The following is an 11,034-nucleotide window of genomic DNA, read 5'->3' as shown; positions in this document are numbered from 1 at the left end:
CCCTGGAGGAGACCGCCCGCAAGAGGATCGGCAGGCAACCCACCGGACGTGACCTGGCCACCTTCCTCAGCGGCTCGCTGGAGGGCGAGTTCAGCCGAGACGGTGGGGACTTTGCCTCGCTGTGGAGCCGAGCCCGCAACACCACGCGCCGCCTCGGGAAGCGCATCGGCTGCGCCTGGACCTGGACCGAGGAACGCAGGGAGCTGGCAGTCTCCCTGCAGCCAGCCCCGCACGCCGACTCCGTGACCGTGACGCCCCGCACGAGGACCTTCCTGGAGAGGTTCCTGAAGGACGCCGTCCGCAACAATTACGCCGGCGACCTGACCCAGAGGGGACCGGACCCAGAGGGGACCGCCTGAACCGCCCCCCTCTGCAACAGACGGACCTTCGCTTCAAGAGGACTCATCAACAACGGACGACGACCCAGCGCCACCCGAAGAGGACCCCCGCGATAGACTATATCTAGACTGAGACAATTCATCTTCGGACCACTTCTCCCACCATTGCGGACCATTGTCACGGGTATGTGTGTTTCTATCCTCTTTCTCTCTCAGCGTCGCAAACCCCCCCCCTCCCTCCCCATCCCCACTCCCCTCTCCCCTTACCCCCGGGCTTAGTTGGCTAACTTTGTATCGCATGTAACCTAGTTGCGTTCCCAACCTCACGCCCATCCTTTTTATTGTTAGTCCCTCGCCCGGGTGTTCTGTATTTCCCTATCGGCTTTGTCATCTTTTTTTGGATCCATCCTTACCATCTACTAATAAAAGTCAGTCTGTTCGTATCAGTTTAATATCTGATATGTCCTCGATGTGAGGACTTTATATTAAATGGATTTTTGGAACTGGGAGATGGACTCGGAGCTTGCTCCATCCACTCCACGCATGGGTCTGGTATTACAGTGCCTCCAGGAGCGGTGCACCTCCCCTCGGGGAGAACTTGCTGCTGTCAAAAAGTAGATCTCGTCGCTTCTTCAGAGACATCTGGGGGGGGCTGGTGCTGGGCAGGGACCCCCGGCAGTCTGGCAGGCAGGCTACTACTCGCCTGAAGCCTTCAAGATGGCGGGGTGGCTGGCTGCCCGGAGGAAAGCGGTCCCTCTGCCTGCACCTGCATGGAGAGCGCGGTCAGCAGCGTGCAGCTGAGGGGGTTGTCAGGGGCAGCCTGCTTGGTGACCCCCTGCGAACAGCTCTGTTACAGCGGAAATCCTCTGTCGCAGCAGAAATCGTGGGCTTTAGGATGCCAGAAAGCCATGGATGTTGTCGTCACACTGTTATGAAGCAAAACGAAACAAACTGAACACAGGCGGTACGGTACGGTACGGTACAGTATGTCTCAGAGGTCAGATGCGAGCCAGAACTGAAAGCTGGAAGGCCTGGGAAGAGCCAGAGGCCGCCACAACACCAAGACGAGGCTTCTGGAGCATGATGCGCTACACACCAACTACGTGGTGAGCGCATGCATCATTTTGTCGTCGCGTGGCCTTGGAGCAGGGGGAGATGGACGGTGCGGTGGGAGGAGCGCCCCCCGTGGGCAGGGGAGACGCACAAACCCCGTCTGCTGGTCAAAGGCTCATATTCAAGACTGCCCCCTACAACAGCTTGCCTGGCGCCTCGTGGCTGGTGGCCATACACAAAAGCATTGTTCTCGTGGTTGGGTGTGAACTAGCTGTGAACAACTGAGAGGCTCCACACCCAGATTAAAAAGGCTTGGCTCCATTTAAATTGTCCTCGACTCCTTCACAGGCAACAATTCAGGGTGTTTGAAAGACTGCCTGCCAGCGCAGGCTTTTTGTTGCTCCCCTGGAGCAGGCGCAGGCGCAGGCAGTCTTCCACGGGGTGTCTGGCCCTTTTTTAAAGGAGCAGCGTGTCTGAAGCGCGCCTGCACGCTGCACTGCCGAGGGCCCTGCACAGCACGAGATGGCAAGTTCTGTCTTTTGGAAGGCGTGTTAAAATGGGCCACGTCTGGCCGTACTGGGACCGGTCTCGGCTCGTTCGCGCAGCAGGCCAGGCCAGGCCAGGCCAGGCCAGCAGCTTCAGGGGAAACAGGGCAAGCAGCTTCTGAAGGAGCAGCGTGTCTGTGTTGTGGTGCTCCTGTTCAGGTACAATTAGCGGGGTTCCCACTCGGTGATTAAGGGCGTTCAACCACAACTGAAGCTCCTGCTATCGCAGCGCCTCCAGGAGCGGCGCACCTCTGTCAAAAAGCAGAACTCACCGTTTCCCAGGGAGCTGCTTGGGGGGTGGGGCTTGTGCTGCACAGGGCCCTCGGCAGTCCAGCGGGCAGGCGGACTTCAGACACGCTGCTCCTTCCAACACGTCGCTCCTTTAAAAAAGGGCAAGACACCCTGTTTAATCGCTGAAAACACGGAGAACCGCTTCTTTTTTCCCCCGCGCTTGGCCTGCTATTGCACTTTCTCCAGGACCAGCGCCAACCCAGGCCGGCAGACTGCCGGAATAACTGCAGCAAAAAGTGAGCTGAGTAGCAGCTTGCTTTTCCTTCCTCCGCTGCAGCAAGGGGTCTCGTCAGTCATGACGGGCTAGGGAAGGCGGTGCCGCCAGTACGTCCGAACGAGCGCCGGTTGCACAAGCATCCGTGCCGCTCAGGTGAGTAGCCGAAGGGTCTCACGGTTCGCCGGACCCGATAACGTGAAAACCCCGGCTTGGGCTAGTAGCCGAAGACCTTGGGTCCCCCCGCAGTCGGACTAGGCGAACGCCAGGGCTCAGAGGACGGAACGTGGGTCAACACCCCCAGGTCCCAAGGACGCCCCGATCCACTGGCAAGAACGTTTGAGGCACGTCAGGAGACCCCAGCTAGGGTGGACCGCCGACTACGGATCTCGGAGGACCCTCCCAGGAGGGGGGACCAGTGAACCCGAGACGGCGACGAACCCTGACGCACCCCCCACGATGTCGGGACCCCGACAATCGACCAACCCCCGGAGGCAGAGAGACTCTTGGAGCCCGGAACCCCGCCTGATGACACCCGCCTCCCCGGCGGAGGACCCCCTGGACGACAGCGGAGCACCCCGAGTGATAACAGACCCCTCTGGACCCTCACGGCCCCTTGGTGACGACAGCGGGCCCTGAATGGCAATGACCCCAGGACCCCAGCGGTCCCTTGGATGCCTCCCCCGAGGGTCTGCCCACGCTGGTGGAGGAGCCCCGAACCCCCCCGACACCGGATTCCCCCACGGACGACCCGGGCAAAGGTCACTGGTCGGTGCCACCGTGCTTAGTGGCAGAGTGGGAATGTACTTCAGTTGTGCTTGAACACTGTTAATCACTGAGTGTGAGCCCACCCAGTTGTATTTGAACAGGAACACCCTTAACTGTTGCCTGTGAGAGTGTGACTGTGCTTCAGTTGTGCTTGAACACCCGTTAATCACTGAGTGTGAGCCCACGCACCGGTATTTGAACGGGAACACCCTTAATTGTTGCCTGTGAGAGTGTGAATGTTTGCAGTTGTGCTTGAACACCCGTTAATCACTCAGTGTGAGCCCACCCACCGGTATTTGAAGGGGAACACCCTTAATTGTTGCCTGTGAGACTGTGATTGTGCTTCAGTTGTGCTTGAACACCCGTTAATCACTGAGTGTGAACCCACCCAGTTGTATTTGAACAGAAACACCCTCAATTGTTGCCTGTGAGAGTGTGATTGTGCTTCAGTTGTGCTTGAACACCCATTAATCACTGAGTGTGAGCCCAACCACTGCTATTTGAACGGGAACACCCTTAATTGTTGCCTGTGAGGCTGTGATTGTGCTTCAGTTGTGCTTGAACACCCGTTAATCACTGAGTGTGAACCCACCCAGTTGTATTTGAACAGAAACACCCTTAATTGTTGCCTGTGAGAGTGTGATTGTGCTTCAGTTGTGCTTGAACATCCATTAATCACTGAGTGTGAGCCCAACTACTGGTATTTGAAAGGGAACACCCTTAATTGTTGCCTGTGAGGCTGTGATTGTGCTTCAGTTGTGCTTGAACACCCGTTAATCACTGAGTGTGAGCCCACCCACTGGTATTTGAACGGGAACACCCTTAATTGTTGCCTGTGAGACTGTGATTGTGCTTCAGTTGTGCTTGAACACCCGTTAATCACTGAGTGTAAGCCCACCCACCGGTATTTGAACGGGAACACCCTTAATTGTTGCCTGTGAGAGTGTGAGTATCTGCAGTTGTGATTGAACCCCCGTTAATCACTGAGCGCAAACCCACCCACTGGTAGTGGAACAGGAACACCCTTAATTGTTGCCTGTGAGAGTGTGATTGTGCTTCAGTTGTGCTTGAACACCCGTTAATCACTGAGTGCGAACCCACCCACCGGTAGTGGAACAGGAACACCCTTAATTGTTGCCTGTGAGAGTGTGAGTGTCTGCAGTTGTGATTGAACACCTGTTAATCACTGAGCGCGAACCCACCCACCGGTAGTGGAACAGGAATACCCTTAATTGTTGCCTGTGAAGGAGCTGTGGACGACTGGAACAGAGCAAAATCTTCCTTTCCGGTTTCGGCTGCAGCGCCTCTCCTTTGCTTCGTCTTAGTTGTTCTCAGCTAGCTCACAGCTAACAACTAGAACAGGCTTGCATGTGATTGCGCTTCACTGTTTCTGTGCACACGCTTAATTGTGTGTAAGTGGACATCCCTGTTGCGTGAAAATGCACTTAATCGCACAGAGCGAACGCTGAGCGAACACGCTTAACGGCTGTGCAGGCACGAGCTGAGAATGACTTGAAAGTGGCAGCTCCTTTCCAGCTTGGGGCGCGGAGCCTCATTTGAGGCGCTTTGCATCATTTGAGGCGTTCTCAGCGTGCTCGCACCCCGCCGTCCCAACGGAGCTGCTGCTCCCCTTTGGAAAAGGCCCCTTTCCTCTCGGCTGTCACGAGCAGCCTCTGGGCCCAGCAACCTGGGGAGAAATCCCTCTCGCAACACCGCCCTCGGCACTGGCGTCTCCCTCGCTCGTGTATCCCAAAGATTCCTGCCCCCTCAACGCTTCCTTGCCTCTCGCCTCCTGGCTGGCTGCGTGAGGAGAGGAGACGAGACCGAGACCGAGACAGAGACAGAGACACGCAGGATCTGCGTGAAGGCAGTGCAACGCCCCAACGTGAAGACGACATCCTGACTTGAACCCTCCCCTGGCGAGGGGACGTGCCTCTGGCCGCCCGCCCTCTCCTCTGCCCGGCCCTACTTCCTCCAGGAGCACGCGCGACACGAGCAGGGGACCGACCCCACACAGGAACCCTGTGCTTACTGGAAGGCGGTGTCAACGCAGTGCGCGTTAAATACACAGCTGGAACTGACAGTCAGAAGTCTTCAACAGGACGGGAGGCTGCCAGTCTCCCTGTACACTGCACATACCGCGGCACTGCCTGCACGGTAAGCAGGGCCCATGAAATGCCCAGCGCTGTCAGCGATAACACCAGTTCAGAAACTGACTTTTGGGGGCCTCGAAGGTTCACGGAACTCGCCAGTTCAGGACCTGCCAGCAAACGTCACAACCACAGCAACAAAAATAACAACAATTCACAGATTCATAGATGTTAGGGTCGCAAGGGACCTCAATAGATCATCAAGTCCGACCCCCTGCCTAGGCAGGAAAGAGTGCTGGGTCTAGATGACCCCAGCTAGATGCCTATCCAACCTCTTCTTGAAGACCCCCAGGGTAGGGGAGAGCACCACCTCCCTTGGGAGCCCGTTCCAGACCTTGGCCACTCGAACTGCGAAGAAGTTCTTTCTAATGTGCAGTCTAAATCTGCTCTCTGCTAGCTTGTGGCTATTGTTTCTTGTAACCCCCGGGGGCGCCTTGGTGAGTAAAGCCTCACCAATTCCCTTCTGTGCCCCCGTGATGACCTTATAGGCAGCCGCAAGGTCGCCTCTCAACCTTCTCTTGCGGAGGCTGAAAAGGTCCAGGTTCTCTAGTCTCCCCTCATAGGGCTTGGCCTGCAAGCCCTTAACCATACGAGTGGCCCTTCTCTGGACCCTCTCCAGGTTATCCGCATCCCTCTTGAAGTCCGGCGCCCAAAACTGCACGCAGTACTCCAACTGCGGTCTGACCAGCGCCCGATAGAGGGGAAGTATCACCTCCTTGGATCTGCTCGTCATGCATCTGCTGATGCACGATAAAGTGCCGTTAGCTTTTCTGATGGCTTCGTCAGACTGCCGGCTCATGTTCATCTTGGAGTCCACTAGGACTCCGAGATCCCTTTCTGCTTCCGTGCCACCCAGCAGGTCATTCCCTAGGCTGTAGGTGTGCTGGACATTTTTCCTCCCTAGGTGCAGCACTTTGCATTTCTCCTTGTTGAACTGCATCCTGTTGTTTTCTGTCCATTTGTCCAGCCTGTCCAGGTCTGCCTGCAGCTGTTCCCTGCCCTCCGGCGTGTCCACTTCTCCCCATAGCTTTGTGTCATCTGCACACTTGGACAGAGTACACTTCACTCCCTCGTCCAAGTCGCTGATGAAGAGGTTAAAGAGTATCGGTCCAAGGACCGAGCCCTGCAGGACCCCACTGCCCACACCCTTCCAGGTCGAAACCGAGCCATCCACCACGACTCTCTGGGTGCGACCCTCTAGCCAACTCGCCACCCACCGGACCGTGCAGTCATCCAAGTCACAGCCTCTTAACTTGTTCACCAGTACAGGGTGGGATACCGTATCGAAGGCCTTCCTGAAGTCTAAGTAAACGACGTCAACCCCTGCTCCTGCGTCCAGGTGTTTTGTAACCTGGTCATAAAAAGAGACTAGATTAGTCAGGCACGATCTGCCTGCCATGAACCCGTGCTGGTTTCCCCTCAGCAGAATTTTTCCTGCCGGGCTCTCGCAAATGTGAGCCTTGATAATTTTTTCAAAGACTTTGCCGAGGATGGAGGTGACACTGACTGGCCTATAGTTGCCAGTATAGTATTGCGGGGCTGGTATTAATACTGCGTGACGTCAAAGCGAACACCTTGTTATACGTTCAAAAAAGTCGCACTTTCCTGTATCCTATAGAGAAGCGCTGACCACCCTCTTATCTGCTGAGCACAAATCGTGACAGAAAAATCTGGTCTCCCCAAAAGTCAAGGCCCAATTCAGAAATAGGGAAAAAACCAAAAAAGCTACAAAAAGCCTATGGTATAAATAAAAGTACGAGGTCTACGGAGATGAGGTGTAAGAGGTGCTTCTGAACAACTGGACAGCCCTGCTGGAAAACACGTTACGTTTCTGAAAGTCTTTTAAAAACACAATGCACATATTAAGTAATCAACAGCACCCATTTCTAAGGCGCAGCTTCGTCAAGTAACCAGAGTATGAGCATCCACCGTACTCTGATATGCCGTGGCATCAGGTTTCACTCTGGCCTGCAGACCTAAGGGCCTGCCTTCAGCCTGCTCCTTTAAGGATCCGAGCAGGGAGAGGAACTGGCCGCGCTAGCCTGGATTCAGGGAAGATTTGCAGTGCGGATCTGCCCTTCCTAGAGTCACTAAACCAGGGATGCATCAGCTTTCGCAAGCAGCAGCTTGCTTCCTCGGATGCTGAGATGCAGCTGGAGGAAGCAATGATGCTAAACTGAAAGCAGGGATTGGAATACCAAAGGGGAGGGAAGGGGAAGGACAAAGAAAGCGGGGCCGCGAGCCCTGCTGACTGACACCTGCAGGGTACCGCAGGCCCTGCCGGCACCTGCTTTTTCCTCCCCTCCCATTCTCATCACCGCTCGAGACAGAAGTGCTGCTTCCGGCACTCCCGTCTGACCAGCCGATGAACAGGGCCTCTGATGAAAAACAATTCCCCAATTTTCAGTTAAAAAAACACTAACCTTGAATCCACATTTTCCCATTATGATTAAAATGAAACCCCACTCACTCTCTCTCTCTCTCTCTCTCCCTCTCTCTCTCCCTCTATATATAAAAATATAAAAACTGGGGATTTTTTTATAATTGGAGAAAACCTGGATCCCTGCTGATGAAGTGAGCTAGCTTACAAAAGCTCACGTGCCTTTGATTTACTTCGTCTGCAAGGAGTCTGTTTCACTCACAGCCGTTATAGTCTTTGCCCGTGGCCACCGGGCTCCTGGGACGGGGTACTCACCCAGACCTCCATGCCCCTGGGCTTCTGTCCTTGAGCCAGCGTTCAGCACAGACGGGTGGGATGGGAGACAGCTTTATCTTTATTAGGAACAGGATTCAGCAATGCACGCGCTCACAGCTTGCGGGGAGAACAACAACAACCCACCACCCGCACACTGCACCTACTGGGCATCGGGGGGAAGGACTGGAGCGTGCCACCGCAGGCCCCTTCCAGGCACACGCTGTGGACCGCATCCCCCTTCTGCACTCTGGGAGCTCCCTCTCCCGTAGTTGAAAGTCCCTCAGCGGCTACTTTAACTGGGAACATTTCAGGACCACAGAGCTAGAGGTTGCTAGCACTTGGCTCACCAAAGGGGTCTGGATCCCATTACATAATCCTTGTACTTCACAGGCAACCTCACCTCCCATTCGCTCTTAGTTTCCGTGGTTCCATCAGGTGTCTCCATGGGTACTGGTGGATCCTCTGAAACGTAACGAAACTCTTGCTCTTGGTGATCTGGTTTTACTTCTTGTTCTGCTGCCGTCTCCTGGGGCGCGTCAACTTGTTCTGCTGCTGCTACTGAGGACTGATCTTTCCTTAAGTGTCTTCTGTTTCTCCTGTAGACATTACTGCTGGGAGTTTTTACTACGTAGGAACGCGGTTCATCTGCGACCATGTGGATTCCTGGAACGTCCCCAAAAGCACTCGTGGTTCTTCTGTGGGAATACTTCGCTAGGCGACTCGACACCAAAGGGAAGGCGACTGAAGTGGTACGCAGCTCGGCTGATTCCTTGTCCGGTTTGACTTGCCCGTAGACGTCCTCTTCATCAAGAACGGTGAACAGCTTTTTACCTGACGAGCTCTTTTGCACATCCTCTACAGCGGGAATAGAACAGTGCTGCCTCGATACTGCCTCGTTGAGGTCTCGCGGGTATAAACCAAGCGGTAGCGAACCACCCTTCTTTTGTGCCATCACAAGGCTATTGACCCAGGGTGCGTGGGCTTAGTCACCTTCGTAAGGACTCTCACAGCTTCCAGCATTTTGAGGGCAGTCTTCTACGTGCCTAGGGTTGCACAGGGAATTGATCTACACCCGTGCACCGCTGGTGGTACTGCCGGGTCGACACAGATGTGGTAGGTACCGGGAAATTGGCCCACCCCTTCGAAAACGTCCGGACATAGTTTGAGAAGGTCCGCCTTGGTTGCGGGTATTGTTGGGGCCATTCCGTGGACTCGTCTGATGAGGTCCGACGTGGTGCAAGCCACCCTACCAGGTCTTGGTGGGTCACTATTGTCGGTTAGGTAGAAAGGTACATCAGATTCATTAGCACCAGATTTGCAGCCTGCAGTGCCTGCACCTTTTGGTTTCATGGGTGCACCGCCAAATGCGACTAATGTAACATGAGTTTGAGCCTTGCAATTTTCCCTGCAAAGCCTTTGCTACAGTTACTGGAATAGCGTTTGCCTCTGCTCCAGTATCTAACTTCAAACAAGCTGGCAAGCCAGCGGTCATCACTGGGCTATACCAGGGGTGTAGGTTGTAGCCGTGTTGGTCTAAGGACGTAGGCAGACAGGGTTCCTTGGGTGAATTTGATATCTTGTATTAGACCAACCCAAATAGCTGGAGAATAGTTATTAAGCAAGCTTTTGGGTTCAAAAACCCTTCGTCAGGCTAAGGAGGTTTCAGCACTTGGTGTGTGCTCTTCCTGGATGGGATGAAAAGTCAAGAAGCCAGGGGCTGGGCTGGGCTGGGAAGTCAGTGGCCAGGCAGACTGTAACGTATCAAAACTCCTGTGCTATACCTGCGCTATCCCAGGCACTCTGCTTATCAACGGTCGGTGAGTGCTGCTTGGCAGACACTGCGCCCATACAGAGGGTACTGACTCCTTTTGCAGATTTTGGAGCCTCTCCCTTTGATTTGCACATTTCTGCAAAGTGGTTCGCTCCAGAGCATTTGTAACAGGTTTCTCCAAAAGCTGGGCAGGATCTAGGCTTGCGTGTGCTTCCGCATCGTTTGCAAACTTTGCCCTTTGCAGCTTGATGGCCCTCCTGTGGAGCAAACTGCACCGATGGTTTGCTTTGCTTTTGCAAAGTGCTATGGCAGCTTTCCTTCTGCTCAACTGTATGCAAGCTTGCTTCTGCAGAGAGCCTTTGGTCTGCCTACTCCGACAGGTCACTTCTGACACCATACAGTGTTGGCCTTGGCCACGGGGTCCCTGGGACGGGGTACTCACTCAGACCTCCACGCCCCTGGGCTTCTGTCCTCGAGTCAGCGTTCAGCAGAGCGACTGGTGGGACAGCAAACAGCTTCATCTTTATTAGCAACAGGATTCAGCAACACACACTCACAGCTTGCGGGGGGAGAACAACAACAACCACCACCCGCACACCGCACCCACCGGGCATCGGGGGAAGGACTGGAGCGTGCCACCGCAGGCCCCTTCCAGGCGCACGCCATGTACCGCAGCCATCCGCAGCATCCTCTGGCCCCGTGAACCTGCACGACACCCCTCCCGCAACGTCTCCTGCCCAGCGAGTGCAAGGCACCGCGGTGCCCCTGCCCACCCAGGCAGTCCAGAGGCATGCCCAGATTCATTGCCCCCGTCTCTCGCTGGCTGCCAACCGGAGACAGAGGCGCCAGATTTGCAAGGAAGCCTCAGCCCCACGATGGCAGCGTCTCACATCAACCCTCTCCAGTCCAGCGGGGCCCTGCTCCCAGCGACAGCTCTCTTAGCGGCACACAGGCACGCTGGGAGTCCTTCCCCAGGGGCAGGGTTCAAAGGGGCAGCTGCTATTAAGCTCTAATCCCTGAGGAGGAAGGGAAGGCGCGTCACTCGTCTATGCGAATGTGCTTAAACGCTGCGTGTAAATGCGTTTCAACGCTATTAAATCGCTGAGTGTGAACGCACCTAATTGCATTTGAACACGCCTCATCATTGAGCGTGAACACGCTTTAACTGCTGCCTGTGAACAAGCTGAGGATTGAACCAGAGCAAAACCT

At 55.1% G+C, this 11,034-nt stretch overlaps 1 non-coding gene across 1 annotated transcript; it reads left to right on the top strand.

The window, feature by feature from the left end:
• Positions 1–727: 727 nt before the first annotated feature.
• On the top strand, positions 728–924 carry LOC132247839 (U2 spliceosomal RNA). Its single transcript, XR_009459265.1, has one exon. It is a non-coding gene; the product is annotated as a U2 spliceosomal RNA (small nuclear RNA).
• The last annotated feature ends 10,110 nt before the right edge of the window (positions 925–11,034 follow it).

This window comes from Alligator mississippiensis, chromosome 1 (assembly GCF_030867095.1).
Source record: "Alligator mississippiensis isolate rAllMis1 chromosome 1, rAllMis1, whole genome shotgun sequence".
In the NCBI taxonomy this organism is placed as follows: Eukaryota; Metazoa; Chordata; order Crocodylia; family Alligatoridae; genus Alligator; species Alligator mississippiensis.
This window is presented reverse-complemented; position numbering and strand designations above follow the sequence as displayed.